This window comes from Megascapheus bottae, chromosome 12 (assembly GCF_031878675.1).
Source record: "Megascapheus bottae isolate mThoBot1 chromosome 12, mThoBot2.hap1, whole genome shotgun sequence".
In the NCBI taxonomy this organism is placed as follows: domain Eukaryota; kingdom Metazoa; phylum Chordata; class Mammalia; order Rodentia; family Geomyidae; genus Megascapheus; species Megascapheus bottae.
This window is the reverse complement of record NC_143520.1, coordinates 57,372,355-57,391,639: the sequence shown is the minus strand read 5'-3', so window position 1 is coordinate 57,391,639 and position 19,285 is coordinate 57,372,355. Positions and strand designations below refer to the sequence as shown.

Here is a 19,285-nt window from a genome sequence, read left to right as displayed (position 1 = left end):
TAGAAATGATTCTTTCTGTGATGAGACATTGATTCTAGTCTTCATTCATTCATTCCCAGGACAATGTTCTGCTTAGAGTCCGTGGCATAGATGGATGACTGGTAATGGAGTTTCATGCACCTTTGAGTTTTAATTATTTTTCCAGAAAATAGTCCTTGCTTCTTTCTCCCTGCCTGGATCTAGGGTCTTAAATGGTTTTTATTCCTCTGAAGTCATCAAGGCACCACCTCTTGTTCCAGAAGCTGTCATTTGCATTTTTTTATTTTGTTGCCAGTCCTGTGGCTTTGACTCAGGGCTTGGGCACTGTCCCTGAGCTTCTTTTGCTCAAGGATAGCACTCTGGCACTTGAACTACAGTGCCACTTCTGGCTTCTTATGCTTATGTGTTACTGAGGAATCAACCCTAGGGCTTCATGCATGCTAGGCAAGCACTCTGCCACTAAAGCCACATTCCCAGCCCTGTGATTTGTATTTTTATCTTGGTAGTTCGCAGAATCTCTTCTGAGTCGATTTAGCAACCAGTGTTGAGTAATCGAATGTGTGCTTCTTTCTTGATAGGCAGGCCCTTATATTCAACATCCACATTCTGTTTCCTCCAAGATGAGGTTTGTGAGTAAAACTCAGGCAGTCCTGTTACTGTTCAGGGTCTGCCAACAGGTCTTGAAGAACCAGCTCCTTCTTGGAGGGAAGACCTAAGAGCTAGTTGGTTTGGTTACATAGCTTCATTTCTAACAATACAAGTGGGATAGACAAGTGTTGTTAAATAAAGAACCATGGTGTTTCTACTAACCAACCTTCCGAGGAAAACATTTCCTGAATCTTTATGCTGAGCAATTTATTGTGTATAGCATTTTTCTAATGAAAGTCATGGATTATTTAACCTCTCATCTGCTGGATGGTGGTGGTTTTAATGTGACAAATGGATATTAATAAACAATATCCTAACTTCAATAGGCATAACTAAAAGAGGAGCTTTCCTCTCTCAGAGAAGGTCCCTAGGAAGTGGTTAGTGTGACCAACTATGAGAGATTAGAATATTCAGAAATGTGTTCATGGAGTACATTCAGTATGATCTTCCAGATAAAGTTTATATTGAGCTGCCTTTCTACACAATTGAATAAAACTCACAGAAATCCATTTCTTTCTCCTAAAATAACCATATCAGCCTCTCAGTTTGTAGTCTATTCTGACCCAGACATTCCACAAGGGATTTGCAATCTACCACTGTCTACAGATGTTACTGCTTCCATTTCACAAACCAGGAGCCAAGGCTGGTTAAATAGTTATCTGAATTGACTGCATAAATAGCTTCATCAAGCTTATTTTGGGACCGTAGCTCCTAGTTCTTTCTTGCCACACTACCTAATTCTTAACTAAGATGATCCTTTCCAACTAAATTAAACTTCGGAGAAAGCCAAGGATTGAAAAAGAACTTCCTAGACTGCTGTAATTCTTACCAAGGTACATGTAGTCTTACTTACCAAACTTCTGAGAGTTTTTGAAAAATAATCATAAATAACTTGTGGCCAAACTGGCTAGGTGGGTCTAATCATATGTATGCATATGTATGTATATATGCATATAATAACTATATATCTAATCATATATTTGTGTATGATATATGCATGTCATATAATACAGATATGTAGATATATTTATAAAGATATGTAATATATACTATGTATATACTAGGTATATACATATTAGATATGTACATTGCCATACCGATGTACAAAGGAGCTTTATTACGCCTGTTTTTTTTTTGTTGTTGTTTTTGTGTTTTTTTTGCCAGTCCTGGGGCTTGAGCTCAGGGCCTGAGCACTGTCCTTGGACTTTCTCAAGGCTAGAGCTCTACCGTTTGAGCCTCAGCACCACTTCTGGCTTTTTTCTATGTATGTGGTACCGAGGAATCGAACCCGGGTCTTCGTGCATGCTAGGCAAGCACTTTAACCACTAGGCCAAACTCCCGGCCCCCTCTTGATAATTTTATCTAATGACAGTGAGTGGTAGAGTGCTTGCCTAGCATGCATGAAGACCTGGGTTTGATTCCTCTGTACCATATACACAGAAAAAAAAAAGCTGGAACTGGTGCTGTGGTTCAAATGGTAGAGCTCTAACCTTGAGGAAAGCCCAACGACAGAGTTCAGGCCCTGAGTTCAAGCCCCAGGACTGGCAAAAAAAATAAAGTACAATATAATGTAGAAAAATTCTTATATTGACCAAGGAAATTAGCATAATGCAAATAGCTTAAAATTAGATGAGGCGGATCTATATGAGTAGACGCCTGGTCTCCAGAGCAGCTGACATGGTAAGCTGTCACACCTAGAATGTCAGGCCTCAGATGTTTCTTTCTGGTGTACAGATGGTGTTTTTGTAGGACTGACTGCTTCCCCTTGAAAAGAAAGCTCAAGTAAGTGTACAGTGCATCTTGGAAGCGTCTAGTGGCTATGCTAGATATCTGGGTAGGTATGGCGTGGTAGGCTCCTGCCCTTGCTTGAGGTCTATGGAATACCTATCACAGGTGCACAAGAAGATGCCATAATGGAGGGCCAGATACGGAGTTAGCTATGTATATTCTGCATTGTGCCATTTCCCTAGGAACAGGAAGGAGCCATTCACAATGATTCGCCATGCCTCAGCTTCCTGCTAGATGAATTTCTATATTCTGACAAATGCCAGTCAGTGCCTTGTATTTCACTGTGAATAGAAAGATCTTGAAATAGGAATCCAGAGACTTGGCTTCTAGCTCTCAGTCTACCTCAACATGCTTTGTGATAATGAGCGCCTCACCATGCTCTCTCTGAATATTACTCTCCTTAGTTTCCTTAATTCAATGGAGTTACAATCCCTAAAGCCACAAGAAGTATAGTTTCAAAACATCAATACAGTTTTTCAACCCCAATTGATTTTAAAAGTTAGAACATTTTTAATAAATGCTGAAAGAAAATAAAGAGAAATGATTTGCAAATGTCCAATATTAGCAGTTGAAGCTAGAGAGGATCTAGGAATAATAGTGGGAAGATGACAATTTTTAAAGTAGTTTGTGTCTTTCTTTAACCATACTCTTTTCTCTATTATGTAAGAACTATCTCCAACTCTCACTTCATGCTTAGAATTTTCAGCACAACTCTGACTTATTTTTGTCATTTCCCATCTCAGTTGAGGTCACCTCCTGAACTTGGTACAGTAATTTTCTTCTGTCTTTATTGCTCTCTAGTTGTTTGAAGACTATCAGCTACCTCTGCAGCTAGGGAAAAATCACCACAGTGGCAGGTGAGAGGGTCCAGATATACCTAACACCTCCCATCCCCCCCAAGCCTATACACACATAGAATCGTGTTAGTGAAATATCCAATGGAAGATGGAACAACTGGCGGGCATTTGGAATCATCAAAGCCAAAATATGTCACTTTATTAACACAATATATTAATATTAGTATCTTATATTACTTATGCGCGATTATTAATTATAATAATTAGCAATAAATGTATTAATATTAATATATTGACTAATATAATATTTAATACAATTCTGGTTGTTTCATTTTTAATAAGAGGAATGGGCAAAAGTGAAAAAAAGAAGAAGGTGAGGGGCCGGGAGTTTGGCCTAGTGGTTAAAGTGCTTGCCTAGCATGCATGAAGACCCGGGTTCGATTCCTCGGTACCACATACATAGATAAAAGCCAGAAGTGGTGCTGAGGTTCAAGTGGTAGAGCTCTGGCCTTGAGAAAGTCCAAGGACAGTGCTCAGGCCCTGAGCTCAAGCCCAGGACTGGCAAAAAAAAAAAAGAAGAAGGTGAATGTCAAACAAAAATTTCAGCAATATGAAGACCCTAGTAAATCCTGGTCAAAGAGATGACATGGGAAATAACTGAAACTATTTGACCAAGACTCTATAGCAATCAGATGGTGCAATTTGACTTTCCAGCTTGGTATCTTTCCTTGGTCTTAGTGTTCAAAACTATAACTCCGACTGTAATCACCAGTATTTTCTGGATTTTTTTTTTTTGTATTTCAGAGTTACATGCTATTTAAAACTATTTTCTTCAGGTAAAATACTCCTCTTCCTTTTACGCCACCTCTTCCTCTTCTTCTCCTCACTGGCTTAATTGGGAACACCAGTCTTTTTTGATTTGCCTGAGGATGGTGTCAGCATTTTGATCCATTTATGCCAGTCCAGCTCAGGCTCATAAAGTACTTAATTAAGGTGTGGCTGCTTCAGTGGTAAAGCCTGATCTTTAATGGGACCTGAGTGGGGTCACTTTAGTTAAAGTCACACAAGCAGGCTTCTTTCCAGTAAATATAGGGGTGTGTGTGTGTGTGTGTGTGTGTGTGTGTGTGTGAGTGTGTGTACATGTAGGCTCCCTCATGTTCAGAACTACCTTTGGACATGAGTAGGAATGACCAAGACAAAAAATAAAACCAACCTCCAAATTCATAGGAGTTATGATAGTGGGTCTACTAACCATATCTCTGCATCAGTCTGGTTGGTAGGGAGGAGGCATTACATTGGATCTGAGAAAGGGACTCATGTGTTTCTTTAAAAGAAGGACCAATTGAGGGAAAGCAGTTGAGTGCCAGAAGCTTTTATAAATGTATTTCCCTTTGAAATGAAGGGAAGAAGGCAGATGCAGGTGGTTCACATCTGTAATCCTGGCTACTCAGGAGGCTGAGATCTGAGGATCAGGGTTCAAAGCCAGCTTAGGCAGAAAAGTCTGTGAGACTCTTATCTCCAGTTAGCCACTGGAAAGCTAAAAATGGCTCTGTAGTTCAACGTGATAGAATTCTAGCCTTGAGATGAAGAGCTCAGGGACAATACTGGGGCCCAGAGTTCAAGCCCATGATTGACAAAAAAAAAGGAGGGGGGGGAGCAAAGAAAGGAAGAAAGAAAGGGAAGGATATAATTTCATTAGTAATTTAGCTTAGACAAATGATGACATTTGTCATACCAGTATTAAAAATGTATGTGGTCCTGCTGCCACATGGATATCTTGGAACTGCTATTACACCTTATAGCAGGAAGTGGTGGCTTTAGTTGCCAGAGTGATTAAAATACAACACCAAAACAAGTTAGGAGTTTGCATTTGTTTGAAAGAAATCCAGAGGTTCCTGGTATAAGGCTGGTTGACAGTTATTATGATAGGGACTTAGGAGCATTTTATATTTCTGACCTAATCACGGTTTTCATCACAAGATGGTTTCTGAAACTCCAGCCATTATCTTTATATTCTAGAAAGGAAAAGGTTGAAAGAGCACAGTTCCAGGAGCATCAATCCTTTAAAGATCCTTCATGAAAACGTTACCCAACTTTACTCTGCCCATATCTCTTTGAATATAAGGGAGACTCTAAAATATAGCCTGTTTTCAGAACAGTCTCTTAGAAAAGGATGACATTCAATTTTGTAACTAAGACAGAAGGGCATAGCAGCTGATAGTCCTCATTCCTTCTTCTTCCTATTTTCCTTTGCTTTTTACGAGTCACAAGTAGCTTCTTAGTCTCTTGCTTTTCCAACTTCCATAGAGAAAGGCCCCGTACCCTTTCTGGATCTGGAGCATTGACAGACAACATAACAGTTTAGTGTCTCTGAGTGCTTACTATGCTTCAAACATTGTTCCAAAGGCTGAACGTGTCATGCAGAAGGAATGACTCATCTTCTGCTCCTAGCCAAGGACTCGGAAAATATAACGAGGCTTTCGCAGGTAAGTGGAGCTAGCAGTGGTCCAACAAAAATACAGAGCAGCCCAGCTTGCTGGTGAAGTCGGGGGGCTCTGGCACAATTAACAAATTTAGAATTCTTGCTCCACTTATTTGTCAAGTATTTGAAGTTCTCTTTACTTTGATTTTCTTATTGGGAAAATAATAATAGTGATACTTGCCTTTGGCGCATATTAGTATCCGTGGCTGCTATAACAACTGACCACAAACTAGGTGCCTTTCAACAATGGCAGTTTATTTGCTACTAGTTTTGGAGATCACACGATACTGGCAGGGCCATATTCCTTGGAACCCTTAGAGTTTCCAATGGCTTGTCCTGTTCCTAGGCCTGTGGCTGTATCACTCCAGTCTCAGCCTCCATTTTCATAAAACACAGTAGCTTTCCTATGTCAATGGGTTTTGAGGATCAGGAGCTTTGATGGAGAGAACCCTTGAGCAGTCTCTTTCTTCTTGTATCTAAGAGAACTTCACCAGAAATGGTCCTATGTGCTGGTGATTGAGCTCTGTGTTCTAGGCACTGTGCACGGGGCTCTGAACTCATTTAATGCTTACAACACCTCTGTCATGACCAGTGGTTTACAGCTCAAAAATCTGGAATTCAGGAAGATAAATCTCTTTCCCTAATGGGAAAGTAGAGATTCAAGTGAATTCTTTTTTCTCCTTCACTCTATGGATTTTTTAAAAAATATAATTGTATATATTTCTAGTGGCACCTGTGGAAATGAAGTCCAAAAATGAAAGGTCCAAAGTGTATTTAGGGCTAGAGAGATCAGGGTAAAAAGTATTTGTATTTGGTTATCTGAAACTTGATAGGTAAGGGGGGAAAACCAATATGAGGAGTGGGTGGTGGGTGGGGGGAGGGTAATGGGTACCAAGACATGTGAAAGGGTATCAATGTATGTGAAATAATGCACCTTCTACCTGGCAAATATCATGTAACCCTTTTACTAATTACAATAAAAATATATAAAAAAAGAAAAAAAAGAATTTTACAGAAGCAACTAATAACCAAACTAACTAAGGAAGGTGTGGCTTCTGAGTTCTAATGTGCTGTTTCTATCCTTTTGGCCAAGTGGCATTTGTCCCAATCAGGCACTATTTCCTTGTGGAAAACAATTCCCTCTCAAGCTCAGACGATGCTCTGTGCCCTTATACATGTCTGTTCCAACAACATCTTCTGCTGACGTTACTTGGCAGCTCATCTTTATCAGGCTCTAAGCTGAATAATTACCACCTAATATATGAAGCCTTGTCCTATTATTTATTCTTCAATGTTTATGGTTTGATTCTCTCAACCAGTTTGTAAACCAGTAAGGACTGAGATTTAAATATCTTGGTTCCAGTTTTTAGTTTCATCTACCATACACAGTAGATGCTCAATGCAGAGTGCTGGGGAAAAAATCCTAATAAAGTATCCAGCTTAAAGATGAAACATTGTTAGTGAGGTAGGTACACGCGACTGATAAGCATTAAGCTCCTCTGAATCTGACCAGAAAGTCTCCCTCTTAAGGCAGACTCTTTCTGACTGTGGTTAATCTCACCTGCTTTTGGAAAGTATTCCTACTATCTTATTGAAACTCCGGAGTTCCACAGGTCAGGTTATGCTACTCACCCCTGTGTGCTAAATTAAGAGGCATGGTAAAGGGTAGAGCAAGACTGATTACATAGCAGCCATAGGAATGTAACACTTCAGCACATCTTCAGCTATCTTCAAGGGTAACAACATTTTCCTTAGGTTCTAATAGGGAGAGTTAAGGTGGGAGCTAAGAAAGTATTCATAATTAAAACCATTTTGAATCATAGATGTGTTCAGAGATGGTCAGAGGTAATGTTAGGTGAATTGAAAGCCCATTGTCTCAGGATTGCTTGGGTGGGATCTTGGGAGACTAAGGTTCATTAGCATCTGGCAGGAAATTTTCTGCTTTCTGCCTTCCAAACTAGCTTCTAAGTGACTGCAGAAGAGAATGCCTCAGGAAAAACAAAAGATACGGCTATAAAGGAGAGGAATCTGGAATGCCTAGCCTTTATCCAGTTTTATGGGCCCAAGTAAGGAGTCAAGGTTTCTCAATAAAAGGCAGCTTTTAAAATTTTATTTTGGTGCCGATCCTGAGGCTTGAGCTCAGAGCCTGGGTGCTGTTCCTGAGCTTTTTTGTTCATGGCTAGTTTTCTACCACTTGAGCCACAGCTTCACTTCTGGCTATTTGGTGATTCATTGAAGATAAAATCTCACAGACTTCTGTCCCCATGGCATCAAATCTCAGTCTTCAGATTTCAGCCTCCTGAGTTGCTAAAATTACAGGCATAAAGCAACTTTTAAGCATATTTTACAGTACAGCCTTTTGGCTTCAGCATATGAGGGTCTAAATTTCTTCCCTGTCTTTAAGGCAGTTGCTAATGTGAAACTTCCCCAGGAAACAGACACCTCTCCACATTGAGTGAAAAGGCTCTGATGTAAGTTGGGATGTTCCTATGGGATTATGATTACTTTGACCCTTATAATGTTTGTACAAGTAGCTTTACTGTATTCAGATTTATAGTATTTGGGGTTAATGCCCAGGAGTGGTATAGACAGATCATAGGGTAGTTCTATGTTTAGATTTTTGAGGACTCTCTACACTGCTTCCAACAGTAGTTGCACTACCTTACATTCCCACCAACAGTGTATTACGATTCTTTATCCTCCCATGTGTGCATCAGTATATGCTATTATTTGAGCTCTTTTTTTTTTCTTTTGGCAGTCCTGGGGACTGAACTCAGGGCCCGAGCACTGTGCTTGGGCTTTCTCCAGGCTAGCATTCTATCTTTTGAGCCACAGCACCATTTTTGTTTTTTTCTATGTATGTGGTACTGAGGAATCGAACCCCAGTCTTCATGCATGCTAGGCAAGCATTCTACCACCAGGCCAAACTCCCATCCCCTATTTGTACTCTTGATGATGACATTCTGACTGGAGTGGAATAGAAACCCAATGTTATTTGATTTGCATTTTCTTTATGGCCAGAGACGCTGCGCATTTTTATCATGTACCTTTTGGTCATTTTGTTTTGTTTTCCATAAAGTCTCTATTTAGCTCATTTGTCCATTTATTGATTGGGTTGTTGATTCTTTGAGGATTTAGTCTCTCAAGCTCTTCGTATCTTCTGGGTATGCCATTTTCTGATGAGCTTGAAAAGATCTCTTATTATGTAGGCTGTCTTTTTAGCTTATTAATTGTATCCTTTGCCATGTAGAAACTTTTCAGTTTGATTCAATCTCATTTGTCAATGGTTTCTTTATTTGCTGAACCCCTGGAACTTTAGTCAGAAAGTTCTTGCCTGTGTTGAAAAGTTTCAATATTTCTCCTTCTCCTTCCTGTAGTAGTTTTATGTTGTCAGATCTTAAAGTCTTTGATCCAGTTTGAATTGATAATAAAACAAGGTGACAGAGAGGGATCCAGTTTCAGTTTTCTACATGTGGATATCCAGTTTTCCCAATGCCATTTGTTGAAGAAGTTGTCTTTTTTTCTATTTTATATTTCTTGGCTTTTTTATGAATATTAGACAGCTGTAGGTCAGCGGATTTATTTCTGGGTCTTGTGTTCTGTTATATTCATCCTCAAGCCTGCTTTTGTGCCTATATCAAACTGTTTTCAATATGATACTTCTGCAGTAAAGTCTGAAGTCTGGAATTATTATATTTCCAGCATTACATTTTTTTTTTGCTCAGGATTGCTAATCTTTTCAGGGGAAGCTATTGGAAGGTTAGTAGATAAAAGTCCGGCAATGTGCAAAACAAATCAACCCGTAAGTCAGTGCTAAAATATGCAAATGCTGTGGAAAAGTAACACTTTCTGTCCCTCCAGTGTTCCATTTTGTCTCTTTGTCCTTTGTTTGTATGGCTTTCCTGATAAGTTATAGGAACATTTGGAGTATTGATGATAGGGAGCATAATGTGGTCATGCCCTGTGATTCCTGGGATACATCCTCCTTAGAGCAGGCACATCCTGGAACTTCCATGAGGCTTCTGAATCTCTGGGATTCTAGGGGTGATAGAGAAATTTCTAGCAGGGATGAGATCAAATTAAAAACAGCAGTGTGCACATGAGGATGTGAGTATGAATGTGAGAAGTTTCCAGTATGTATCTGTGTATGTATATTTGTGTGTATGTGGATGCACATACATGTTACATGTGTATCTGTTGGAACAGTAGGGTAGAGAAATGGGAGGGTGGGCTTCTTTCAGAGCTGGTTGCAGTGATCTATGAATAATTTCATTATATCTTTAGCCCATCAGGCTTGGCCAAGAGTACCAGCAATGGAATCGAATCCCAGCTTGTGGATGATTCATATCCGCTCTTTCCCATCCTTTTCATCAGTTTGTTGAGTCAGAAATTATAGTCGATTGTTTATTAGCAGGAAACTATAAAATAATGGTTTAAATATGTTAATTTTTTTTCTTACGCAAAAGAAAAGTTTTTGCCAAAAGAGTGACTTAGTATTTCTGACTCAAGGTCATATATGAGTCTACCTCCTAGGTGTAAATCATCTGTCAAGGACTTCTTTCATAAACAAATCTATACTAATGCTCTTTAAAAAAATGTTTTTTGTCGTCGTGGGGCTTCAACTCTGGGCCTGTGTTCTGTCCCTGAGCTTTTCAGCTAAATGTTATCACTCTAACAGTTGAACCACTGCACCACTTCTGGTTTTCTGATGGTTAATTGGAGATAAAAGTCTCCTGGACTTCCTTGCCTGGACTGGCTTTGAACCATGATCTTCAGAGCTCAGCCTCCTAAAGTAGCTGGGATTACAGGCATAAGCCACCAGCACCTGCCTACTAATGCTCTTTTAATAGGAAAATGACAATGTTCATTGATATTGGCTCTAAAACTTTGAATAGAAATCTTCATTTCACTGTTCAAAGCACTGATGAAAACTTTCCACCATTAAGTGATTTGTGTTCCCCAATTAAATGAAATTAGATTCAATTAGACTAAATGTTACCTTAGGCCTTAGCATATTGGTCTCATCCTTCACTTCAAGTTGGGAATGTTTTAAATCTCTAACTAATTTGTCTATTTTCATATCCACTTAACTACTTTTCAATTTTAAAGAGTTTCTTGTAAGTACAAAAAATATGCAGACTGAGTGAGCTTCTAAATATTTAACAAATTTCAAACATATAGTATGATTTTCATCTAAATGAAACAAGTTGATAAATTGTGTTCTTCTCAATTTAAAAAAAAACAAAAGCAACAAAGAGATCTAAAGGTTGACAACCATCAGGATTCAAGGTTCCTTTTGGTGTTCAGTTTGACTACCCCTATGGTATGGTCTTCTTCTTCATTATTTCAAAGTGGCTTCTGAAGCTTTAGTCATCCCTTCAGTTATGAATAAAGGGCAATAGCAAATGACAAAAGAGTCATTGCCAACTATACACAGAGAAGTGACATTGAGTGACTTCTGTTTATACTTCGTTGTATATAATTACTCAAACTACAAGTGAGGCTGATGAATGAAACAGCTTCTGTCAACACACCCCAGGACCAGAGGTCTAGACACTTTAATCCTCTTTATCTCCTTTTGGAGAATGCAGGCCTCTGCCTTATAAAGCAGAAGAGCAAGCACTTTTGGCTCAACCAAGAACACTCAATGTGTACAATATGCCTTGGGCCTTAGAGTCAGTGTCTGATCGGGATTTTAGGAAACCAGAGGCTGAGTGGTGATTCTTGGAGATCCAGCTCCTGGCAGCAAAGGAAAGATGACTCCATCCACATACTTCATGGTGCCAGCGTTGTCTTCAGGAGGTTATAATGTATGCAAGAGCATGTTAGTACCTCAGTGGCAAAACAGCCTAAACCATCTTTCCTATCTAAAATGTGAGCTTATGGTTGTCTTGTTACCATGTAAGTGAGGCCATGGTAGAATGAAGACGAAGCTTCTCAAAGCTGTTCTTGTTCTTGCTTCCCTGGCTACTTCCCCGATGTTTTTGCTGCTTATACTCATGTGAGTATGGCTCAAAACCACAGAAGTAGAGGACCAAATCTGATCAAGGTACACAGTATACATGGATGAATATGTCAAAGTAAATACCCTGTAAAAATAATGGATACTAATAGAATGTAGAAAAATACTCCACAAAAATGTTCGTGGATCAGCTTAAATACTTTTTAATTATCATTGAATAGTGGTCTCAAGGAGGTGTCATTTAACAAAGCAGTTTATTAACAGTGCATCTTGGTCAATGTCATCTCCTTCAACGTTTTCATCCCTCCGCCCCCCCCCCCCGCCTTGTAACCCACTACTTCACTTTTCTTTTTTTTAAAATAATTTTTATTGTGATTAATAGAAGGGTTACATTATATTCACCAGATGGAAGGTGCATAACTTCACAAACATTGATACCCTTTCTCATGACATGGTCCCCATTTCCCTCCCACCCTCCCCCCGCTTATCTTGATTTCCCCCTTCCCTACCCAATTTCAAATAACCAATTAAGCACATATAAAATATATCAGATAACAACGTGAAATATTATAACAATATGAGATAACCAAGGGATGGCAAAAGAGATGAGAAATAGTACATTAAGGACAAGTCACTCATTATATGGCTTTTGTTTCCTTCTCCTGGAGGTCCTTACATTACTGTCATACTATTTGGCCTAATGTCTCTAGATTTTGTTCTATTGTAAATCTCTGCTAGGAGAGCCCAAGGTTTCTATTGATTATGACAAATGCTTCCCTCACTTTTCTTAATTTTGTGGTATATATAAGAAGTTCTTGACTGCATTCTCTTTCCCTTTCATTTTTGAACCCCTTTGCCCTTGACCCAACCTCCCCTCTTGCACGTTCATGATGGAACTTTACTCATCCATTGGAAAAAAATAATATTGCACCATTTGGAAGGAAATAGAAAGTCTTGGAAAAAATTATATTACATGAAGTGAGGTAGGCCCATAGAAACAAAGGATACATGGTTTCCCTCATTTGTGGCAGACAGGATGTACTTACAAATCTTCAACTAAGAATGTTGGATGGTATGCAAGTGCTTACAAATATGAGCTCTTTTTTTAGTGCCTCTACATCACAAAAGATCATCGTGTATTTGCCTAATCACTAACAATTTACAGTTGAAAAACATTTCTTCTTTTTGGTCGGAAGTGGGACTTAAACTGTGGGCCTGGCCACTGTCCCTGAGCTCTTCAGCTCAAGGCTAGTGCTCTATCACTTAAGCCACAATGTCACTTCCAGTTTTATGGTAGTTCATTGGAGATAAGAGTCTCATGGACTTTAGTGCCAGGCTGGCTTTGAACTATGATCCTCAGATCTCAGCCTCCTGAGTAACTAAGTTTACAGGTGTGAGCCCCTAGCACCTATCTTTCAGATGTTCACAGTTGCAACTATTCTCTGACATTTTAAATGGGATTCCAATCATGTTAATTTCCATATGCAGATTGAAAGTTGAATCCAGGAAGCTGGAATGGGGGAGAGTTTTGTTGATTCTGGGAGATTTTGCCTGGTGTCTTTTGGAGTGTGTATACTTTACTGGCCAGGCACCTCTTGGTTTCTCCATGATGATTCTGAGTCTATGTCATTCTCTTCTGACCAGGTAAGTTCCTCTAGAGACTTAAAATTAAGCATTAGGCAGGGTTGCCCCATCTGAGTGCCTGAGTTGGTTAATAATCTGGTGCCTGCTTAGATAAACAGTGCAGGGCTCATTCAATTTATATTTGCAAAAGTACTTGTTCAATTCTTACTAAGCAAAGAAGCTGAGTGCTGAGGAGAGGAGATGACCTGCTAATAGCAGCTCTCAACTAACCTTTGGCAAAAGGAGCTCACCCTTGAGTTTACTGGACTAATCCGCTTGGGATGGATTTTGGTGACCACTTGCTTTAGTAGATCTTGAGGCCTTCCCTATTGGTGTATCATGGCCCAATCGGACTACCTAACCAAAGCTCTCTCTCCACCCTCATACAGTGCTCACCCTGGAAAAGTCCTGAAAGTTGCAGTTCTCTCAACCTTCAAAGTCATTTCTAGTGATTTTTGCTGACTTCTTGCCTTCCTACCCCCTCTTTATGGTACTTTTACCTCTTTGGTGTTGTTTTTTGTGAGACCCAGCCATTTAATACCTTCATCTGGCTCAGTTGAATACTCTTGTAAGTTCTTGAGCTTCTGAGACCAAGGGTAGTTGTCACTAGTGAGTTTGTCCTTATACATGATCTCATTATGTGGTCTGAACGAGGCTGAACCCTGGTGGTAGAAATAGGGAGCTGGTTAGAGACAGGAAATAATGACTCTTTAGTTTGATTCTAAAATCTTACTGTGCTCGGTTTCAGGGCTTTCCTTTTTAGTTTCACTACCTTGTAAACCATAGTTTATAAATTACCATGGATTTTCATCAATGTGACTATAAATCCTACCAGTCAATAGGTTCTTGGAAAGAAGCCAATGGTCTTTGGAAAGCATAGCTAGCAAAGGTAGGTTGATGAGCAAAAATGACTTAGGAGAAACTTTCAAGTCGTGTGCTACGTTTTGGAGGTGTATCTGCTAGTTCTTTTCTGATGACTATGAACTATACCCTGGAGCCAAGAGTCCTTGGATAATGGTCCAGTGATGTGCGATCCATTATCCATTATCATTGCATAATGCCTTGTGTAGTTTGGTTACAAGTGGGAATTAGTAAATGAACTTGAGTAGATTATTAGTTGTTGCCACCATGACCCAGTGTGTACGTTCGGCCAAGAGTGAGGTTTATCACTTGTAGAGAGGACCACACCTAAAGATCTTTGACACAACTATCGGCATGGAGAATGCAGAACAACCAGCATCATGTATGTCTCAAGCCCCATTTCTACTACAGACCTCTTGTGTGAATTATATCGTTCTTCCCATCTGATGGATCTCAATTCTGATCCCTTTACTAAGCAATCACTACCAATGATCAGATTTAGCACATAAATAAAACATGTTCAAAGTCAAACATGGCAGCACAATTTAGTTTGAAATACTATCCCACCTTTAACTTGCCAGCCTGGGAGAAAAACTCATCATTCTTTTGCTTGTTTTAGATTTCAAAGCCATGCAGTACCAACTCTCTTTCAAAGAGACAATTTGCAGTAGGATATTAAGCAATAGGAAATGAGGCTGGGCATTATGGAGAAGTAGACTATTTGAAGAAGCACTATGTTGAATAAATCACAAACTGGAGATGTATGTATCTTACCTTATAGCATAATTTAGAAAGTATTATTTCAAATGTATGTACAGAATGATGCATGCTATGTAGTGAGAAGGAAAGCAGAGAGAGTTTTCAACTGACAGAAGAGTTCTTGGAAGGTGGAAAATTAAAAAGATATTGAGACTCAAGAAACAGAATGTGTGGAAGTGTTAGAATGCTGAGAGCACGTGCTTCAAGAAGAGAAAGAAATGTGAAGGCCTAGAAAGTGGGGCAAACAAAGAAAATGAGGCCAAAAATCAAGCCGGGACATGTTTCTTCAGAGGACTTCTAATTTTGATTGAACCTGTGGATTTTTCCCCCACCTTAAATTCAAGTGTTCTCATTTCCATCTGCCTAAGTAATTCTTGTGAAATCTGGGGGATTCTCGTCTTCCATTCCACTGCAGAATGGGTTCCTGACTCCTTGCTATATTGACCTTCTCCATGTCCCAAGATGCCTGACGAATGGACAAAGCCATCATTCATAACTGAGACTGTTGAAAACTGAGTAGAAGGAAGTTCTGAGGCACTTGTTTCTGTCTCATGGGTATACTGACATTTGACAGTCTCTTCTAGTAAATGACAACGAGGCCCCTGCAATACCTTTGGCTTTGGATCTGTGGTGCTTTGCCCAATCTTAATGAAGAATCTGTATTTAGTACTGAGGATATCAGACTTGTGGCACTACCAGTGAAGGCTAGAGTGGTGATTGGATGGGGCAGGGATCAAGAACACAACCATGAAATAAAAGGAGATTATGACATTTACCAAATTGGCTAAAAAAAGATGCAGATTAGACTACTGTTGCTTGGGTAGTGGGGAATGTGAGGTTTCATTGAGTTCAGATAGCAAGGAATAAAAACCACCAAATCAAACATGGGATTAGATGAAGCCCTGGTAAGGTGCATACCTGCAATGACGAAGTCACCATTTGCATATATAAACACAGAAAGGGATTGATCCAATGAGCAAAAGGAAATGGAAAAAAAATCTTGTAAGCAGATAGGATAGAGACATAAGATAGGAAATCTACTGAACTGGATTCCTTAAACCCATATACGGTCAAATTTCTTTGATCAAGAATCTTAGAGACTTTTGCCATGCAGTGGCTCATGCCTATAATCCTAGGTATTCAGGAGGCTGAGATCTGAGGATCATGGTTCAAAACCAGTGGGGCACTATAGTCCATGAGACTCTTATCTCCAATTAATCTCTAGAAAACTGGAAGTGTCATGTTACTTCAGGGGTAGGGCAGTAACCTTGAGCTGAAAAGATCAGGGACAATGCGCAGGTCCAGAGGTCAAGCCCCACCACCATCAAAAAAAAAAAAAAGAATCTTGAAACATCATTATAAATTGTATTAATCCAGCACCCAAGTTTCGCCACGATTTTACTCTCATCAAGTTTCCTGAATTTTTCTTCATCTCTAACCACTACTCTTGCTCAAGCATCTTGCTCAAACAATTCCTGCCACATGGAGTGTCCATTGCATTATTTATTTATTTATTTATTTATTTATATTTTCTTATTGTCAAGATTCCATTGAATCCTTAATTCCCAGAGCATGTTGTTCTATTCTTAGGACTCTCATCAGTCTCTTTTGTATAACTATCAATGTGAGTCTCTTCTTCTTGCCCATAAACATACTCAGAGACTATATCTTGTTGATTGTGTCCTAAACATTTAGATTGGCACATTGGGTGTTAGGAACCCTTAATCTGTTCTTGAAAGTCTCTGGGCTTATCCCATGTTGGATGTGTCGGGTACGCATAAGTGGTGAGTTGTACATTGCGAGGGAGGGTTTGTGAGCTCTTTCTTATAGACAAAGCCTATTGCAGAGCCAGGACTTTTAACACTCGCTTCTTTCCAAAGTAGCCATGCATCTCAATGACAGGAACACAGTCACAAATAGCCATTGACTTCTTGGTTCAAAGGACATGTCTACCCCCTAGGATACCATCCCCGATCTGTCTTTGGGCATAATGGAAATGTGACGATGTCTCTGCATTTGTATCCATTCCTGTCAGTATCTGAAGTCGGGGCCTATAAGAAAATGAGGGCACCTGAATCAGGGCATCAGTCTAGGATTCTGACTCAGAAAGACAAGTCAGAGGTGATAATTGTGCCTGTGCTAAGGGGGATGAGGTGGCAGAAATTGGTACGAGACACTCAGGAGGAATGTGGGAGACTAGCGTAGCTCTTCAGGCTGCCATACCATATAACAAATTGTTTAGAGCCTTCTAGATCCAACTGGCCATACTAAAACCCCATAATATTCCTTATGAATCTGTGATGAGCAGAACTGACTGGTGTGCTCATTCTAGCACACTCAATTAAAGACACTAGACTGCTGCGTGTCAGTGACTCACACTTGTAGTCCTAGCCACTCAGGGAAATGAGATTGCAGTTCTAAACCTGTCTGAGAAGACAAATCTGATCTTTTTTTTTTGCCAGTCCTGGGCTTGATCTCAAGGCCTGAGCACTATCCTTGGACTTTCTCAAGGCTAGAGCTCTACCACCTGAGCCTCAGCACCACTTCTGGCTTTTTTCTATGTATGTGGTACTGAGGAATCGAATCTGGGTCTTCGTGCATGCTAGGCAAGCACTCTACCACTAGGCCAAACTCCCAGCCTGAATTTTTTTTTGATGTAAAGACCTCAAAAAGAAAAGAAAAATATTCAGAAAGGGTTTGAGGAGTGCTTCCTCTTTAGTAGAAAAAGAAAAACACCAAGTCACACCAGATAGGTACTTTATAACATTATTAAAAGAATTTGATGAATAATTAATTTCTTTTTTTTGCCAGTCCTGGGCTTGAACTCAAGGCCTGAGCACTGTCCTTTGGCTTTTCCTCAAGGCTAGCACGCTGCCACTTGAGCCACAGCACCATTTCTGGCTTTTTCTATGTATGTGGTACCAAGGAATCGAACTCAGGTCTTCGTGCATACTAGGCAAGAACTCTACCACTAGGTCAAACTCCTGTCCCAATAAAGGTAAATAAAGTATAAAGTAGAATAGAAACTATAAGAAATGGGAATAGTTCTAACTACTCAGAAAGCTGAGATTGGAGGATCAAGGTTTAAAACCAGCCTGGGCAGGAAAGCCCTTGAGACTCTTATCTTCAATTAACCACCAAAAAAAAAAGAAAAGAAAAGAAAGTCAGAAGTAGAGTTGTGGTTCAAGTGGTAGAGTGCCAGCTTTGAGAGATAAGAGCTAAGGGACACTGCTTAGGACCTGAGTTCAAGCCCCCTAGAACCAGAACAAAATGAATGAAGTAAGGAAGAAAAGAAGAAAGGAAGGAGGAAGGAAAAAGAAGAAAGGAAGGAAGGAAGGAAGGATGGAAGGAAGGAAGGAAGGAAGGAAGAGCAGGAATAGTGGTACATGTTTGTCATTCAAGCATTTGAGAGACTGACACAAGATTGTAAATTTGAGGGGCCGGGAGTTTGGCCTAGTGGTTGAGTGCTTGCCTAGTATGCACGAAGACCCAGGTTCGAATCCTCGGTACCACATACATAGGAAAAAGCCATAGTGGTGCTGAGGCTCAAGTGATAGAGATCTAGCCTTGAGAAAGTCCAAGGACAGTGCTCAGGCCTTGAGATCAAGCCCAGGACTGGCAAAAAAAAAAAAAAAAAAAGATTATGAGACCAGCCTGGGTTACAAAATAAGGTTTTATCTATAACAAAAGCAAAAACAAAATGGGGATGGAAAATCAACTGGAATGGTGAAGATGGTAGAAGCAACTACACTTGATTAGAGGTAAAAAGAAGTAGATGGTAAGCTTCAAGCAACTAGAGAAGCTGACATCTCTCAGGCAGACTTGGTCAAATGCATATTTTTCACAGGCCTTGAGATTCCCTCTGATTTAATCCCTCAGCCATTCTGTGGCTATCCTGGGTTTAGAGTAGGGGTCAGTCTGGATCATAAGTCCTCCCTGACAGCAGCTGAATTATGGGAACTTGGTATGCTCATAGATTAGGCTGAATTACCTGCTTCATCACCACACCTGGAGCTGAAAACCCAACCAAAGCCTCCATGATGCGAATGGGGAAGCACGCTCTTAGACTTAATGGAGCATGAGTGTTGCATTGCCAGGGCTCCAGAATGTTGGACACAAATCCTTCTTTCCCTCTTTGCTCTTTGGAAACACATTAAAGCATTTCTTGTGCTAGGCAGCCTCGATCTGACCTCCACTGCAGAGCAGATGTCCCAGAACGTAAACTGTGTGCCCACCATTCTCTTTTCTAGGTGAAACCCTTTCTCTGGATTCCTAGCACTGAGTACAGGGCTTGACAAAAATACCTTGTGTAAAATGACCCATGCATGTGTAGTTTGCAGCAGTCTCCCTGACGTAGACTTTAGCTTCACTCCCTGAAAGTTCACA

The 19,285-nt window shown here is 40.0% G+C and overlaps 1 protein-coding gene across 1 annotated transcript in view; it reads left to right on the top strand.

The window, feature by feature from the left end:
- Positions 1-19,285, top strand: part of Hephl1 (hephaestin like 1) — a 72,922-nt gene that overhangs the window by 768 nt on the left and 52,869 nt on the right. The gene's annotated exons all lie outside the window — the stretch shown is intronic.